General features: G+C 36.5%; 1 protein-coding gene across 13 annotated transcripts in view; it reads right to left on the reverse strand.

Annotated features, from left to right (window-relative positions):
* The window catches only part of ZNF438 (zinc finger protein 438), a 60755-nt gene that overhangs the window by 39520 nt on the left and 1175 nt on the right, over window positions 1–20060 (reverse strand). For 4 of the 13 annotated variants that reach the window (XM_054060752.1, XM_054060740.1, XM_054060741.1 and 1 more), the window contains 2 exons: window positions 19042–19123; window positions 18503–18556 (listed from right to left, as the gene is read on the reverse strand). The gene's annotated coding sequence lies outside the window, so the exon portion shown is untranslated. Of the gene's footprint in view, window positions 1–11498; window positions 11635–18502; window positions 19897–20060 lie in introns of those variants that run through there. The other 9 variants (XM_054060749.1, XM_054060744.1, XM_054060745.1 and 6 more) reach the window with 9 other exon arrangements.

Genomic DNA, 20060 nt, shown 5'->3' on the forward strand with positions numbered 1-20060 from the left:
GATTTAGACAACATACACACAGTTAGCAGATCACATAGAAAGCATAAAACTACTTTTGAGTATCAGACCAGCTGACAGGAATAGGAGAAACACATGTGTAGCAAAGATGCAGTGTATTCCCATTTTCCAACCCCTTTCAAACTGTAAATATCTTTAGAAGTTCTCTATTTTCATGGCTGTTCACCTAAAAATCATACAATCAAAAAGCCTTTAAAATACAGACAGAACTTCAAAGAATTCTGGAGACACTTCATCTGAAATGTTGAAAGCGTCACAATGCTTCTCTCAGCCCAGAAAAAAAGCCAGCACGTCTATCACTATACTCAAATCACTCTTCTTCATTTGCTAAATAGTAGTCTCCTAAATGTGGTAAACTGGGCAGTAAACCTTAACATTAGCTAAGCCTACCAGGCATCTTTTATTCCTATATTTATCCAGGGGTGACAGAAAATGTTTTAACTAGTCAGTAAGAGCTGCAAAAAAGCTATTTCCATCACTGAACTTGTATGCATTCCGTAAATGGTCAGAAATAACAGCCATCTGGGATCTTGAGAGTTACACAACTGTAAATATGAATTAGAAAATGCGGGGAGCAAAGAGTGTTCACAGGGTTTTTTCCCTTCAAAAATCACTGTCAACAAATTATTTTTTTCCTCAATGGGTATGATTCAGGAACCAAAAGAGTTTGTGCAGATCACCAGATCCAAGACAAGAGCCCACAAACTGACTTGCTAGAGCATTAGAGATTCTCTCTAAGCTGAAATCACTGTTTTCAGAGTGAAGACTAGTGTACAGTTATTTTTGTCAGCAAGTATTATCTAATTTTAAGCTCCAGCAATCATCCCCATTTCAGTTTTTAAACAAATGACAGCTGGGTTTTTGCCCTCACAAGCAGTGCTCAAACCAAGAAATTCTGAGTGGGCAGTATAAAAGAAGAGAGATTTTTCTTTCAAGTAGCAACTATACAGTCTGACAAATTGCTTTATGCCTCTTTTTCTTCCTCACACACATTTTTGACAACCTAAGAAATTTGTTTCCATTAACATTTCAAGACCACTTTCAAGCTTTTATGCCAAACACTTCCATTTTCAGGCAACAACAAGCAGGAGAATATCATAGAATCACCAGGTTGGAAAGGACCCACTGGATCATCGAGTCCAACCATTCCTAACACTCCCTTTAAACCATGTCCCTAAGCACTTCATCAACCCTTTCCTTAAAATATTTAATTCTTCTAACATTTGGGTCATAAAAGCTTACTTCCTACCAAGCACAGGAAACTAGTGGCATTGCCTACTTTTTCAATATTCTATCTTACTGTATGTTACCAGTATTTTATAATAAGGCTTAAATGCTTTCAGAGGGAAAAATATAGTCATGATTTAACATAGCCAAAATGGCAGTGGGAAGCTAAAGAAAGAATTGGTCAGGAACGTGAAAGTCAGCGGCAGCCTTCACTGCAGGAAATGGTGAACATTAAGATCGTAAGAAAAGCAATCAACACTCATAGAAAAATTACAGTCCTGGATTCTCATCTAACTATGAAGGTAGCCCTGTTCTGAGCTGGACATTGAGCAGATTACCTCCAAGTGTCCTTTCCAAAAAAGATTTTTCAATGATTCTATAACGTGTACCCCCAAGAGCACCTTACTTTTGGCAAATCCTTCTTCAACTTACTAATTTTGCTTTCCAACACGTGTGTCTGTTAAATAAGGAACATTTCAAAATAAATGATGATTCAAATTAACTTTGATATGACTGATTTCTAAAACCTCTTACTGTGCTACCACAGTACCCTCACGCCTTTTATCACTGGGATCTCTGCTTCACGCTTCACCTCTCTTTCTCCCTAAAGCATCAATACAGAACTCTAGGAAAGAAAAAATGTAAACAAAGTAAAGAATAAATGATAGCAAACATAGGTGCACCAAGGCAATAAGCATTACTAAATACACAGGCAGCAGCTAGATGGAATTAAAATGCAGTACATAGTGCACAAAGGACTGACATAGAGACGCATAAATATCTTATGCTTAATAATTGAATGAAGACTATAGCCAATTGCTAAAGAAATCAGTGCAAATAGAGTCACATATAAATATATATCTGTGTAATGAACATGTAAATACAAAGAACCAAGGATGAAATATAGGCCACAAAAAAGCTGACATGCAACACAAATCTCTTTTGAAGTCAATGCTGTAGAACTCTCATGTAAGGAGCCCATCAAATCCAGCGTATAGGAAAAAAGATCCCTAAAGGCAGTTGCATGAAGAGGATGTGTTCTGAGATTACCCCATCAGTGGATACACATGGCATCTTCTGAAGCAGGACAAATCCAAGAAAATTCAAAGAGTCAATCATTATTATTGTGCATCAGTGCTAAATAACATAATTCTATTAGAGTGCCAATCAACACTTCAGCAGTACTTAATACTTGTTATAAATAGTTCAAGGCACTCAAAAAAGTCAGGGACATTAAAATTGCCTTTAAAACCTACTCAAGAGGCACTCTGTGACTAAACTTCAGTTTGTGAACACTGAAAGTGGGTAACCGCTGCATTTATAAAAAGTGTCTGCATTCTACAAAATGCGCTATTACATTTGATGTGTGTTAAATTTGTTTACATGTTACTTTTTATAGCCAGTTTCAAATTGAGGCACTTAATCTTGCCTCAGATAAGTGAAATGAATTAATTACTATCAAATCCTAGACATATTTATGCATTTTGTCATAACAGTAATTTACATGTCTTCTCAAGAAGAGAACTTGTAGAACTTGTAGAAATATAAAAGTATAGTTGATTTCATTGTCTGAAAGCTTAAAAACTCACCTAGTTCGTATTATTCCTTAATTTTATAGTAGCTTGTTAAAACCAAACAGTTTGTTTCGCTGTACTAAGATTACGTCCACTTTGTTCCCACATCACGGCTACAGGCATCACCCTGCCACCAGTACAGTGAAGATATCTAATTCCAAAAGACTTTTAAGTTAAACTACTAGAATATCAACACATACACAAGATAAACAGCACTCGTTTACAAGCTGTAACATGCCTTCTACACAAAAAGCAGGAGGTAATTGGTATATGACTCTGAAAGCACATTTTTCACAGAAGAAAAGTCATTGCCACACAGGGTATTTACCACTGCAAAGGTGAAATTTATAATGATGAATCAGGTCAGTTACATTCTAAGCACTTTATAAAGTAAATTAAAAACAGGTTGCCTTTAATTACAATATAATGTGTAATTCTTCACTATGTCCATCTGAGCAGAAGCAAAATTAAACAGGAATAGGGAAAAGAAAGATGATCTCTATTGGACAGAAAGCAGGCTTCAATACAATTGCACTCCCTTTCAGCTAACTCTAGATTATGAAAACACTGATGAGTTTAAAGCCAAAACTAAGCTGTTTTGAAAAAACCTTTAACCATAGCAGTAACCAGCTGCACTCTGCTGTACAGGAAGGCTAGAAGCCTTGCAACATGTTTAACACATACCCAAGTTAAGCCTTCTTCGTATAAAGTTTCCTACAATCTCAGATGCCTGGAGATGATGTGCATGCCATGATAAAAATGACAAAGAACAGTGTAATTTTAAGACATCAGCAGTACCTTCTTCCATCTATTCAGTTATGCTGACTTGGTACTTCATGGTATTTTCACTCGACTACTATATAAATACTTTATGCCAGGACCAGTTTTCTGTGTGTTGGATAACATGCCAGTAAGAACCACTGGGTTCAACAACAACAAAAAAGGCATATCTGACAGTCATGCTCCTAATAATATGAGAGAGTATGCAATCAAGGACCGGGCATCATACTGACTGCATTCTAATTATTGATATAATAAAGCCATCAAATTCAAGAAGACTTCTTGATAAACATATTTTCACTAAAATCCATTTTTCCTATCATTCATTAGCATAAGCAGCACAGTTAACACGCACACCAACTGCTCTAACTTCTATTTATACAGTAAAGTACAGGCATTGGTATGCATGAGAACTTTAAGAAAAGGGCTCGAACTGCTACAGTTTACTATCTACATTAACATTTTCTTCTAAGTATAATCCTACTGAGCTCACACACAGTTATGCATTCTCAAGACATCAGTCAGTCAGTTACCGGGAAGAATTCTGAGTATCTGAATCCTGCAAGCACGATACCACAGCTAAACCATACAGAACTACTTACAGCCCAAGAATTTCACACAGGAGCCAACTAAATGCACAAAGTAATAAGATGAGGATTATAACAAAATAATTATCTGTAACAGGCTAATAAGCTAATGATATTGCTCTTGAATGAAGTATCAAAATTTGGGCTACTTCTTTATCCAGTGATGCACAGAACCTCCAGTTGCTTTCTCTGACATTGTCAGTAACAAAACAACCCACCTACCAATGTCAATACTTGCTGCTCCTCACACTCTAAAAACACCTTGCCATCACTATCTTGCATCTTTTTTGGCACTGTGAGAAAATGGCATAAAGGTCATAGAAAACAAACTTCACTAGCATTCTACAGGTGGCTGAGGAGCAGATGAGTGGTGGCATGTAGGACCCTTCAGTGTCTTTGCGGAACAGAACACTTCAGTTCCCAAACCTCTGAAGTCAACATTTTTCAGCAGTACGCAGTCACTTCTATTTAAAAACAAAATTATACGTTGTGTTTACCACTCATATACCACAAACTGAAAATCAAAAGAAACACAGGATAACTGAACTACATGGGAAAGACAGAACTGAGTAACATCCTTTTTTTTTTTTTTTAAAATATCCAGCTACTGCAGAGAATTCAAAAGTAAAAAAAAACCCCTCTAGCATCAACCAAGTAGTTCTACATTCAAGCAACCTTAAAATGATTGCCAATTATATGGTTGAAAGTAAAAAGCTACAGTCAAAATCTCTCTTTTTTATATCATAACCTATTTTCCAAATGTATGAAGAAAAAATAATCTTCAGTGTGAACTCGTAGTCATTCAACCAAGCAAATTCTAAACCCACACACTTGATTTGTCATCCATTTGGCTGCTAAATCCAACTCTGAAATTGAGAGGGATGTGTTACCTTAATATTTTTTCAAAAGATTTCTATTGGGATTGTACAGCAAAGAATGAGCTTGTAGCCTATCTTACACAGGAAGGAGAGATTTTTATCCTAAAAAACAGGAGGTTCGCCCACATGATCACCTGGGACAAACTTGGCCACTGCAAGCAGGCTAGAAGGTTATAAGAGCCTGGGAATGTTTAACATCAAGAAAGTAATTACAGCCCAGCAAGATCAGAAGGAATTACACAGGAAATGTGAACAGTAACCCTTTCATGACAAAATAATAACAAAAAAGAGAGCTTTTAGCTGCCAAACTATGAGGCTGTACAAACCAATTGCAAAATACAGGAATGGAAAAAACACTATATATTACTAGGCTATAAATTCCCAACAATGTGATAAAGCTCTGCTTCCAAGAAAAGAACAAAAACTCTGGTCTTTCTTCTTGCTGTGTATATGCAGTATAATTAAAGCCCAAGAGAAACAGGAAAACATTTCAACACCATGTAAGAATGGTCAGTTGCCTCTCCTGAATTTTTTCTTTTAATTTTATGCTGACCAAAGAGTCTCCTCCCTATAAGGTGGTCAAACATCTTGTTCTTATTTAGTCATGGGAAACTTTTTTCCAAAATAAACAGGACATTATCCAAGCAAAAATGCTAACTCTATGTCTCTGTTATGTCTTTGACAAAAACGCATCTCCCAAATTCTGAAATAAATCCCATGGCTCAACAGAATAGGCTCAAGCAACCTGTGTATTTGATGATGAAGCAACTTCTATCCTCTAGGGACATGAGAGAATTTGAGTAATTTGACTGTAGTTCAATCTAGTTGCAAAGCCCTCAAGAGCCACTTTGGACAGTGAACACTGATCATACATGTATGCTCTTCACACAGATCAGGGAACCATTTTAATGAAGTGTGACATTTTTTAAGCTCCTCACTAAGGAAAAATGTATTCCTTTATATTTACCAACAGATAATGCTGCAAAGTAGTAGCACATAACCCTGATTAGACAACAGATGAGCGATAAGGCAACCAAGTATTAGTGGTGGTTTTGATTTGTTGATTCAAACAATGAATATATTCGCATTATAGCACACAATAATAAACTCCTCTACAATGAGTATTACTGTCTATCTGATCTACCCAATAAATTAATAACTTTTAAAATCATGAAAGTATCTTATTTAAACAACACGCTGTTTTACTTGTTCTTAAAATTACAAATCAGACCAGCATCATCACATGTTACATTTGCAGTGCATCTCCATAACATCCCTTTGGTTTCTCTTCTTCCACCTTGTCACTCAGGTGTTCCTCCCTACCTTCCTTTACTACCAAAGTCTTCCTTTTCTCGTCTGTTCTATTGGGTTCTATTTTGTTTTCTTTTGCTTGCCTTCACATCTAAGTCAGACATTTGCCATTGCTAATACCACATGCACAATCAGCACCTGCGTGACTGACTTCTACTCAGCTACCTGCTCGGTGGAATCACTGAATAAATAAAATTGAGGGGGAGAAAAACCCAAACACCACAGACAATAAAATACAAAAGAAGCACCTGAGGATTTCGAGCATGGCCATGCAAACAGGGCAGATATGGTGCGGTGAAAAAGTAACTATTAAGAAAGCCAAAAAGTCATTGCTGCCATTACGGCTTGCCCAAGTATCTATAACTCCCTCAGGGGATAAAATCAAAATATAAAACAATTACATTTGATCTTATTGTACTGACATGGAGGCTGAAAAGAGACATGCACCGCAATGTCTTTCTGGAAACAAAGGGAAGTTCCATTTTCACCCGCGCTTAATCCCACTTCTAAGGTTGGTGATTTGCAAAATCAAGTTGAACCAACTCCCCAGTCAACATGCGTTCTTCAGAGATTAAAAGCCACTTCTCCTAAATTTGTTTGTCTCCACAGCAGATTAAATATTCAGCAGTACAACATTCATATAACGTGTAAGCCAAAAAACCTGCAATAGTAGATGAGACATTAAATTTTCAACAGCTATAAACTCAACAAATCTATCCACAGCACCTAACATCATTTGTTGACTGGTCAGAAAACTATTGCCATATTGTTGCACAATATTCTGTCTTCAAAGCATTGTACATGTAAAGTAAAAATACTTCCAGTGATACTGCTATTGCTTCTTCAGTGAGCTACAACAGTTCCAATGCACATAAAGCCATAGCCATTTTTTCAGCAGTTCAGGAAGGTGAACTGACCAGTCTGAAGCTTGTTAGAAGCCCTGAGCTAACAAGGATTCTTACCACGCAAATGAATTGATGGCAACAGCACTGTGAAGTATCGCCTTTACCTCCCAAGTGCAGGCAACAGGACAGAAGCTGAGCATTCCTTTCAGTACGTAAATTTGTAACAGATTCATCTGCTCCACTCTGATACAGCACTGTGACTCACTACAGTGCACCGCAAATATGATACCCCTTTGTAAATCAACAAAATTTTCCACTTGACCATCTCTGCTCTTTACAGAACCTCCTAGAATTTATACCTAAAAACCAGTAAAGTACTAGTTATATTTTATTACGGAGAGGCTTCTAGCATGAAAGGAATACAATTAACTTTAAAAACCTGAAGGTAAAGAATGTCACATTCTGGGCCTGCAAACCCACTTTATAATGAAAAAATGAATTCCAAAGGTATCTGATAATTAATATTCCTAACCAGTTTCCTCCTAACTGCAGGTATATATGCTAAACACTTCCTCTTTCCCAACATAAAGTAGCTTTCTAAATATAATTGCCAAAGACTGAATTATCAGATGACACCACCATTCACACGTGAATATTGGAAAGGCTAAAGAAAACCTGAAACTCTTCTTTGTAAATATCCTATGTTAAAACTGTTGTAGCTCACCAAGAAAGCATGCATGCTTATTCTGTGCCAACCAGTACTAACCCATATATAAATTTCTGATGTTTATCCTTTAACTTTTAATTATTAATAAACATTTTGGAAATAGTCTTTCTGGTGTTTCACGCATGAAATGCTGTAAAGTGACAATTCAAGTAAACTGCTTTCATTATTGAACTGCACACACTTTAGAACATAATTCCATTTAGACGAAAAAAGGCTTATACTGTCTGAGATTATTACTTCTCCCATCACCAAAATCTCCCAGGACTAAATAAAGCCTGGAATACTTAGCTTACCTTACGTGCCTGATAAGAAAGGACAGTTCCAATAGTATGTGGGTACAGTCCGCCATCCAAATAGTGATTTTTTTTTTTTTCATTTTTTTTTTCTAGGGCGAAGGTGCCTTGCAAATTATTATGTATCACCATCGAGACATTACTCTGTTTCCTTGGCTGGCATTTTGATGGTCCAACTAAAGCCCAATTTTATAGTTCCTTATTTTGTTTTTTGGTTTTTTTTCTCTGAATTGAATAGCTTCCTGAGATGGGAAGAGACTTACGAAGAACAAACCAACTCTACAGTCAGGAGTTTCCTTAGTTAGCAGTATTCTTATTCAAAGGAATTTTCAGCTTGTCAAAAACTGATCAGCTGAATCTTACAAAGATATGTGCACTTATATAAGTGCAGCTTGATTTTAAAATGAAAAAAAAAGAAAAATACGAGTTTGCTTTACTTTAATCTTGAACACGAAAGTAAGATTTTGCATCTCAAGATAAAAAAAAATAACTTTCCAATGTACATCATTATTATATACCAAGTTTCTGAAGATCTTCAGAAGTACAAACACCTTCACAAAAGTTTCAAAACTTCTACAGTGAATTAGATCAATTACACCCTAATAATATCCCTAACCAAAAGTTTTATGACAAATACAGTGTGCCTGAAAACACATTTACCGTCACACTTACGGCTACTGACAATCATATAGCTCGTTGTTTAAAGATCTGATCAGTTGTTACTTATATTTACTGCTAAAAACAAATCAAGTGCAAAACCAAACATTACTTGGAACTATTTTCCTTCCTTGAACCTTACTGAAATCAGAGATAAATTACTAGTATATTTCAAAAGCTAAGAACCATCACTGCACCAGAGGTACAAGTATGTTAAAGAGTGGAAAATTTTTAAAAAATGCTATTTATTCAGTAGTATTCCATTCTTTGAGTTAAATGCACTTTTCTGCTTCACTGAAGCAAGACTGCACACCTACCAATGGGCTTCTTTAAGTCTTATCCTGCATTTGTTAAGGGCCAAAGCTAGATCTCAAAACTGGGCATGAACACCCAGATCTTACATTATTAGAAGTAATATTCCTTTTACTTTAAATGCAAGATATTTTTACCCTCAAATTTACCAATGTCAGAAAAGCCTCGTTTTACTCTCCCAGAATACTGTCAAGGCAGAGCAAAAATTATAAATTAATTTGTAACAAGTGTAATAGGTTATTATGGTATGGTATTGGTATATAACGAACATGAGAATTATTCTGAATACTTAATGGTACATAAAAACCTCCAAAGTAGTGCTATAATTTGTACCTTAATACATCTTAAAAGACTATGAAAATTATTGCTTAGAAAATGCAAGAATCTCAGCTTCTTCATCAGACCTCTGGCTATTAAAAAAAAATCCTTAGTTGTCTAGAACTTGTGCCATAAATAGTCTCTCAGTCACAAAGAACTGTACCCACACTACTAAGGATTTTCAAAGGCAAATTAATTACCTATGAAAACTAAGTAATTATAAGCCGATTTACCTGAACCACAATAGAAGTCCATGTTGGAAATCCCTTCTTTCTTTTGTAAAAGTGTCCAAAAGGCAAAATGGAAGAAGAACATTTTACATTACTGTGCTCAGAGGAAATACACTACCTCATTTATTTAATGACTAGTCCCATACCTTTCAATTAATATTAGGCATTCTTCTAGGATTTTGCTGATGTCCTACATCTTCCATGAAAAATGAATATATCGGCATCAAATTATTAAGTCCAACAGGCATTATCTAAGTTTTCCCAAGTTTGTGTCTCCACAGTGCAAGGATACTGAACTGTTTTTCAACAAACAGGTAGTCTGTCCAGGATAGAAACCATATTGCTCATAGCTGAATGGTAACTTCAGAACACACTACTGGAGGCACCCAAGAGGTACAACACTGTTTGTAGGGGGAGAATTAGGGCAATCTGGACTGCAGAACCCACTTCCAGAAGTACGACAGCAGCTCCAGTCTTGGAACAGCAGCCTAGCAACCCAGAGCAAGAAACTTACCTGGTCTCTATTCAGCACTAGCTGACAGACAGGATACAGCAACCAGCTCCCCTCGCAATACACAGTGTGCTAGTACATAAATGTAGGTTTAATACTTGCATGAAATCATGAAATAAATAAACTAGGTATGATCCTTGCAGATCTAGACCTAGCCTGAATGGAATCTTCAGTTTCATGCTTCTTTTAAAGTGAAATCCTACCATGTAAAAGAAACCTTACAAATATTAATGATTAAACTACATAGAATAAAGCCTTTTTACACATTTTATTCATTTTTCTAATGTACTCACAAAGTGTTCTAGACACTGCAGTAAACAAAGTAATTTGACAGACAGATGGAAAATACCTGGAAGAAATTAAGTACAGAAATTATGCTAATAAAACATATTATGCTAATAAAACACACCAAACACTGCTACAGTTTCAGCACCTCACCTCAAGCAAAAGAATATGCCCTAAACTGGCCAGAAGTGCAAAATCCTGCATGCGACCGAACTTACTGTCTGAATAACTCTCACAGCAGTGGCTGATGTAAACTGGGTTTCTTTACATTTAGGAAATCAAAAACGTTTCACTTAATCCTCTTGGAGCAGCCCTACCCACAATTATTTCCAGGCTTGTCACTTTCAAGCTGCTGAATTTAGCTCCCTAACCACGAAACTCAACATGCTAGAGCTAACAGGTCAACTAGTTTGTCCTGTTTTCTTTTAGCAGTGTATTTACATTGTTCATCAACAAAAAATATGGGAAGAATTGTTTCCAAATTGGAACAGCATACTCCAGTCATGACTTTTTAAGCCCTGAGAACAAACGATGTACATTACATATCTTACACATACGATGCTTTTGACAACTCTTCCCACTATAATAATTGTTTTTCTAAAAACAGTCAGCCTTCATTAAATTCACATTAAGTGCACAACAAGATATATTCCTTCTATCTCAGAATCACAGAAACAAGTACGTTGGATGAGACTATTAAGAACATTTAGTCCAACCATAAACCTAACACTGCCAAGTCCACCACTAAACCACACGTACACATCTTTTAAATACCTCCAGGGATGATGACTCAACCACTTCCTTGGGCAGCCTGTTCCGATGCTTGACTACCCTTCTGATGAAGATTTTTTTCCTAATGTCCAGTCTAAACCTCCCCTGGTACAACCTGAGGCCATTTCCTCTTGTCCTATCCTTTGTTACTTGGGAAAAGAGACCAGCACTCACCTCACTACAATTTTCTTTCAGGCAGTTGTACAGAGCCTTCAGGTCTCCTCTCAGCCTCCTTTACTCCAGACTGAACAACCCCAGTTTCCTCAGTTGATCCTCGTAACACTTGTGCTCCAGACCCTTCATCAGCTCTCTAGACAATTATAAGAGGTACTACAATCATCACTAGAATAGGAAGAACCACAGCAGAAGGCAAGATGGTTTGCCAAAAAGCTAACACAAGATCAAGAGCATCTTCTCAAGGAAAATCATAAGATTTATTACTGTCTTCCCATCCAGATTACTGCATAAGCAACAGTTCTTCATCACAGAAATAAACCATTCCTTAAGATTCCACGAAGTATTAAAATACATCATTATCCATATAAGACAACAGAGAACTGACAACTTTCAAATATGGTAACATGCGATCAAAATTCCTGCAAATTACATTACATTTATGCTTTTATAATCTATAAATTCAACAGTGGCAATATATACTTTTGAATTGCAGGTAGATGGAGAATTAAAAAAACCGCATCAGAAAGATGAATAAAAAGTAATTATTCTACTAACTAAAAAACGACACAAGGTGCTTTCAGAAATGGCCCTTTAATCAAGGCAAAGAAAAAATACTTCCAGACTCAAAAAAACCTCCAAAACAACAGCCACTAACTTTTGAAGCATTCTGCTCATTACAAAAGTGAAAAGAAAGAACCAAAGCAACAAAGCAGGTTGCCCAGGGAGGTTGTGGACACCCCATCCCTGGAGGTGTTCGAGGCCAGGTTGGATAGGGCGTTGGGCAGCGTGATTTAGTGGGATGTCCCTGCCCATGGCAGGGGGGTTGGAACTAGATGATCTTTAAGGCCCCTTCCAACCCTTACTATACTACGATACTAAAATTCTCCAGGATACCACATATATCTGGCAACCGCCTGCTTATGCAAAGACTGGCAACAAGTAGTGGCGGCTTTTAAATGCATGTTTTTGAAACAACAACAACCTCCAAACAGCAAATCTTACTATTTAGGTGTTTCAACCCTAAATATGTTTAGAAGTTGACCATTATTTTAAGCTTATCATCCCTGACAGAGTGCTTCTCAGTCACATAAGTTTTTCTGCCTTGACAGGGGAATTCCACTTTGAAGATTCATACAGAGAAAATGTTTTAGTATAAATCATGGCTATATTAAGCCAGGAAAACGTCCCGCAGGTCACTAAGCTACCATCTTTCAGGCAAGTTCTCCGTAATTAAGGTATCAATTATAATTTTACAGGCATATTTTATTTTATAAATAAACTCTGTTTCCACAATTTGAGCTGTGGGAAAGAATGTCTGCGTCAATGCACCAACTCTTGCAGCGCAGCAAGTTTTGTACTGAATGCCAACTCTAAATGCTATAATTTGGATTCTAGCAAGGAAAAAACAGGAGGAAGATTTCCCCCTCACCCCCCTAAATTCCCACAAGCCTTCTGAATCTTTTTATTCCTGTCACGGCACCTCCCTGACATCTGCTCTTTGCTGCCCTAGAGCCAAATACAACAAATTTAAGTCAATCTCTGTTGCTAAACACACCAAAAGTAAAAACTGTAGCCTCCGTTAAATGGAGTTGAAAAGGACATTTCAGTGGGAGTGAGCAAAAGCTGATTCTGTAGCCTTTTCCTGCTGAACACTGCTTTTGATGCTTTTATCACAGAGTTTTGTATTTGAGTTTGATAGAGACTGAAAGCAAACAGAGTTTCTAGGGCTTGAACCGTGCCAAGAGAAAAGACTGGCAGAGTGACAAGCATGCTCATTTAAGATCCCCCCACTGTTATTTTTTGTGACTTTTTACATACTTGCTGGAAGTTGGCTCGATGACACACAAAGCTACTGTTAGCTCACCTCACCTTCCCTAAATATTGCATCACTATCGGTACAGAACAAACTTGAGTACTGACTTGGACTAAACTATTGCAGGAACATCTATTTAATGCATGAGCCCAGGCAACAGAAAAATTTAAGCTGAAGAGAACAGTGTCTTGCTAGTGGCAAGTCACAAAAACAACTGCCCTATATAATTTTTCTTCAAGTTGATAAGGATCCCATTGTTATTCCCCAAAACGTCTTCCTCAATGTCCCCACTTACAATAAAAACAAAGTAAATCAGTGGATACTCCTAAAAGAATAGACCTAGCGCCCAGTGGATATTTCACCTAGATATAACCTAACACAGGGACAAAGAGTAAACAAGCTAGGGAGGTGCTATAACCATTCATCCTTTAAACAAATAAGGTGTAAACTTAATTCCTTTACTCCCACTATCAATATACAGTTTTTAGATTAGCTTTAGAAAAAATAATCTTATAAATGACAAAAAGCTGAGGGGTTATATTATTTCAGGAAAAAAGGTAACCTGAACGTGTGAATATTCTTGCACTCAAAATTATCTGATTTCCATTAGAATTTTCCTAAATTAAAATTATCCTTAGACTGCAGGGTTCACTGTCATATCAATTTATTAAGAAATATATCCTTTTTCAAGTTTCCTTTCTCAATTTGCCACCCTAATTTCATAGAATGTCCCCTTACTCTTATAGCATGAACCAACAAAAAGCTCTTAAATTACTTTTCCCAAACAATTCATCATTCTATGTAGTCATGTTACACCTCATCATATTCACTGCCTTTCAGAGGTTAAACAATCTAACTTTTTTTTTTCCAATTTCTCTTTATACAAGCAAATTTCCATCACCACAGACCACTCGTTCAGCATTTTCTCTGAATCTCCTCTTCTGTACATGTCCCTTTTTAGAGGAGGCATCCAGCACCAAATACACTGTGATGACAGTAAGATGACTGACTTTTAACATGGCTTTTTATTCCCCATACTACCCTCCACCATTACTGTGATTGCAAGTACAAACACAGATCTCAGAAGTTAACAGAGCTCTCAGAAGCAAGATTCTTAACACACAGACCACTACTTTGACTATGACACAATGAACATGTGAAGACTTATTTTGGGCCAGGTAGTATCTGCTTTCTTGTCCTTCAGCATAATTGCTTCATCACAGCACAGCTATTACAGTCTGCAAATCTTTGGCATGTGCCCATCAGGATATTTTCCCAGAAAGAAAATCACTGGTTTACAACAGAACATAAACACAGCAAAGGTAAATGCCTTGGACTGCAGATGCATGGACTTTGCAACTTTAGGTCTTCCATAAGGCACCAAGTATGCTTCAGCGTAAGAACGAGTCTGTAATGTAACACGAAAGACTTGCCCTTTGAAAAATAAAGGCTTAAACAAAAAATGTAACACATGTATACATGAAGATAAGAACATTTGACATCCACTTACCCTGCAAGAGCTACAGAAAACATAACATCCCTGAATTACCTAACTAAAATATCATAAACTATGATAGATACTATATTGACCATTAAAGGTCCAATCCAGCCAAAACTAGACAAAAATTTCCAAGGAAAAGGTGCATTTGAAGATCCGAAATCACAATGGTCTATCATCCATTTTCTCTGGAAGCTAAAAAAAACAGGATAATCAAAAGTCTAAGGTTGGTTTTTTGTCTCAGTCATGAACAGTATGGTAAAGTTTGTTTAATATTGCCATTTAGGGGAAAAAAACATAATGAAGTGATTGACTGAACTCTCTGTTCTTAACGCTCTACTAAAAGAGCAAACCATTTGTGAAAATAACAAGAAATAGCTGAAGGCATTTGAGTGGTCTCAGTTTCAGTCCTGTAATACAGAACTGTCCCTCCTTTCTAAATCCAATACCAATTTGTTTTCCTTCTTCTGTAAAGCCTCAAAACGTGTTGATGACAAAAAGAATGAAACCCACTGAACATCTGTATTACTATCAGTAACAGCACTATGTAAGTTTTCATAGACCTACCCATTCTGATTCCCTAACAGTATATTGGGAGTTCGTAAACTCTTTTCTCTAGGGCAATGCATATCATTAGCAGTGACTGATGTTGGAGTGAATGCCAATATTTAAACTTCACTGCCTTGCTTCCTAAAACCATGGATCTACCTTATTTCTTCACAATCTGTTCTGATTTTACTGAGCTAAGCAAGACCTGTCACAAGCTCATGTCTAGGTGTATGTAGCACTACTTCATGGAAAAAGCAGCCTGAGAAGATATATTGAAGTCAAAGCCACTCACAGAAAATTGGCCAACTGTAACCTCACTTAAGGAAGCTAACCAAGCAAGGACAGTCAAAAAGAACACCCAAAATTAAGTTTTGTATCATTACTGTTTAAAATCCGTGACACACAGAAGACTGCAGTGTGCTCAAAACTACACAAATCAGTAGTGGGAACATCCCTATTTTCTATGGTTCATCCAAAACAACCACAAACATCTATATATAAGAAAAGCAAAGCAGCAAAGAAGTACAGGTACAACAGAAATCACATTGGTCTAAGCTATAATTTGCTGCCACGCAGCAATTTCAGAACATTCTCCTTAGGGAAAAGTCCTCAAAAGAGAAGAGTCCCTTGCACCTGACCCTTGCAACAGATCAATAAAGCACCAAAAAGTAAGTTGACAAACCTGGAAGGGTGTATGCGGTTTGGTTTCTGCTTTTGGGTCAGGTAAAACCATTAAATACTTCCTATAGACATCTCAAACTTCAGCTGCTGATAACATATGGCTTCATGTGGAAGGCTGACTATGGAAACATTGCTCTGACTGATCTTCCAGCCAAACTCTAAATAAGCAGCAAAAATTCTCCATGAAACTAGAACCTAGAAGCCACATAATATCCCAAGCCAATTTCATCATTGATAAGTCTCAGTAAGTCTGTCAGGACTTATGGTTTCTTTCCCTCACAACTCCTACACCTTCTTAAATCAAACAAATTATCTAAGCTGCTTTTCCATCTCTTTTGCATCTGCTGCTCCTGGCAAATACCAAGCAAGACACAAGAAAACAACCACCTCCCTGCCTCCCAGTGACCTGCTGTGACAGAGGCACTTCAATAGGGCTGGGATAGTCCAGCTCCGAAGCTCATCTCAGCCCACGACCCCTTCTTGGCATTAACCATGGTCCTTTTTCTAAACCAATAATCTGTGGCTTAGATTTTATGAATAACAATAAAGGGCTAATCCACAGAATGAAACTACAGGACTCATACTCAGAAACTAATATCCCATAGCAGCCTCTGAAAGTCCTACTTCAAAAAATACGCAAGTTCATTACTCAGTACTGTGTAATTTTACCTTTGTATGTTAGATGAAAAAATCAACTCAAGATTCTGAAAAAAAAGAAAGCTTTTTCTGTTTGTTTTTAAAAGCTTAACCACAAATGAAGTGACTACAATGGATTACAACTCTGAAAGATGCACTGAGCTACATGTTATATTCTTTCCCTTCCATTTGTACAATGGTATACTGACAGCTCAATGCTAAACCCATTCTGGTATCGAGACACTGGCTGGCCTCCCTCAGTCAAGGCTTTCAGTACTGTACACCCTTCAAAAAGGTGCAAGCCAGAACCAATAACACAAAGAACATTTCATAGCCCAGGTGAAGACATAGTTCTTTCTCAAAACAGTTAAGACTCAAGTGACAAACCAAAGAGAGCCTCTCCTTAAATTATGCTCATTCATAGCTTTGTTTAGTACACAGTACAGTTCCACCACAGTTAAGAGTTACAGTTTTGATTACATTTTTGAGACTAATTAGGAAGAATTATCAGATTAAGATGTATTGCTCCAAACTCTGATAACATTTCCTACATTTAATTATGCTATAAATACCCATGAAATCAGTCCTTAAAAAAAAATGCTTGAATACTACTTACACTAGGTTTAATCAGCTTATTAGGGACAAACCAATACCTACGAACGTAGTACTATAATGAGTCAAAGACACAATTAGCAAATATCATATGAAGAATAAGATAGTTCCTACCCAGCTCTTCTGTGTGTTTTTACAAAGGGTGACAGGACCAATAGTAATACAGGGCAAATACAATACAAAGAAAACAGCATTCTCTAAATGCCATTTTAAGTTGTCAGCAAGAATCTCTTTAATACACCAGAAAGAGTAAGCATGGAATCAAAAAATTATCACAAATCTTTATTTTTAAATTAAAAATAAAAAAAATCTATACCATACAAATTATTTTTAATCATTACATTGTGAAGATGCTTGCATTTCATTCAACTTGTGTAACAACAACATGCAAATACACTTCATGAGAAAGTGCTCAACTTTTATTCAAATACCGCTGTTCTCTTATTTGTCAATGGTAGTCTCATAAAGATGTGTGTTCACGTTTTCAATTTGTTTAAAAATAAAATCTTTCCCAGTTAAAAAAAAAATATTCTGGATCTCCATAAATGCATTATAATTATAATTATGAAGAATTAAGTTTAAGCAAATAAGGACAAAATCTTAACTTGACTGCAGGCAAGGACGAGCGTCAAAGTATCTTTTACTGCAGCTGAACCACCCAATTTCTTCTATGGAAATTCTAAACACAATTAGTTTTATTGGAGTACACTCCCATTGAAGTACACCCTCAATGACATTAAAGAATTAAAAACAAACCCAAGCAAACATACCAACAAACAGCAAAACAAACAGCAAGTCAAACACAGACAAAAACTCTCTATTTAAGATGGAATGTATATGGATGGCAACAGAGTCTTTTTCTTCCTTGACGACTGAAAATAAGATTCTGAAACATGTTGTGGTATTTTCCCAGACCAGTTTTACGAAAGAAAAAGCAAAGACGCCTTACGGAAAGGACACACTGAAAAATTTCCATTAAAGGATGCAATATTAAAATGCATTCAGCAACCTAAGCCTGTCAGCATCTAGTCCAGTAACCTGTACTAAACATGTAGCAGCTTACTGCTATTGAAAACAGTTAAGCTAACTACAGCTACCTACCACAAAGAACCCTAGCTTACCATGCACCATTTATTTGTGTTCAGACCAACACAGAATCAAAAACTAAAATATTCCGCAAGGATATTCACAATAGTCTTTCAACATACCCACCTTATACATCCTGCTGCTTCTGCAGTAAATAGAATATTCCATCCATCTTAATTCCTATTTCAAGGAAAACAAAAAATGAAGTCCCAACATCTCAGGAAATGTATTTAGTAAAGGACAGAAAATCATATTAAATAAAAAAAGAGAGGCATGCACTATATTAAGTGCTAAATAAACAAGAATTCTTCTAGTAGTTATTTACCCTGAATACAATGGTATCCCCACTGATGTTTACCATACATTAACAGTACCTCAGATTAGAAACTGCAATAATAAATATCTGAATAAATATTGCTAAAATAATTTATTAAGTTTACACATTTCTGATTTGACCACATATTTTTTAAACTCTAAGTTTCTACAATTGTAACTGCAGTAATATTTTCAGCCAATTTCACATTAAAATAGTACCTTCACCATTTGACCACTTCACTTTGACCTGATGCATTCTACTTCACTACGGGCAAATAAACACAGAAAACCATCACCACTTTTACACAGGCATTTAAAATATTATACCATTTCCATAAATACCATATTACCTTTGCATGTAAAAATCCTTGAAACACCTCAGGTCACAGAGGAAGCATGGTCCCTCCATCTAACAAAGCATAATTGTAGAACCTGTATATTGAAAACATGTATGTATGGCAACCACTACATATCTCCAAAGCTTCATGTGAGAAAGCCAGAAATACCTCATCATATGCTGCCACTGTCTTTGCTAGTTCTGATATTCTCACAAATAGCATGTAGAAGATATGTACAAAGGAAATATGAAACCAGTATTTCCTTCATGAATGCTGCGAAAAAATTTTAATTAAAGTTTAGTTGCCCCACAGTCAATATTACTTTAATAGCTTGCCCAAGAGTTGAAACCATCTGAACCATACCATAATGCTAGCTTTCTTCTCATCCTCCAGTTATCATTACCCATGAACATTTTTTTAATTAAAGACATCTGAATATGAGAATAACTTCTTTACAGTGAGGGTGACAGAGGACTGGAATATACCACTCAGGGGCGGCTGTGGAGTCTCCTCCTCTGGTGATATTCAAAACCCGCCTGGAGGCGTTCCTGTGTCACCTGCTGTGGGTGAACCTACTTTAGCAGTACGTTGGACTGGATGATATCCAGAGGTCCTTCCCAAACCTGACAATTTTGTGATTCTGTAACACGCTATCACATCATCACAAAAAAAAACCACCTTCCTTTCTGTTTTTTGACAAACTTTAAGTTTGAAAAAATCCCAATTCCTTTAGTGACTGAAGCAGAAAAAATACGCACTTATCCCTGAAACACATATTTTGCTTTGCACAGAAATGACTTCAAAAAATTCACTTCAACTAGTACTAGAAATAACTAGCTGCAATAAGGTTATTTTTAAAGAAAAAGAAAAGAAAAAAAGGCAGCAGCTCAGTATGTTTGTTTATGTGGAAAAAAAACCCAAAAAATGCGTACAGAAAGTACTGTGATCCATGGAGACTGTGCATTTACCTTGTGTTATCCTCCTCTTTCCTTTTAGTTATAGAATTATAAAATGAGAGACCATTTTTAATG

The sequence above is a fragment of the Cuculus canorus genome, chromosome 2 (assembly GCF_017976375.1).
Source record: "Cuculus canorus isolate bCucCan1 chromosome 2, bCucCan1.pri, whole genome shotgun sequence".
Lineage (NCBI taxonomy): Eukaryota > Metazoa > Chordata > Aves > Cuculiformes > Cuculidae > Cuculus > Cuculus canorus.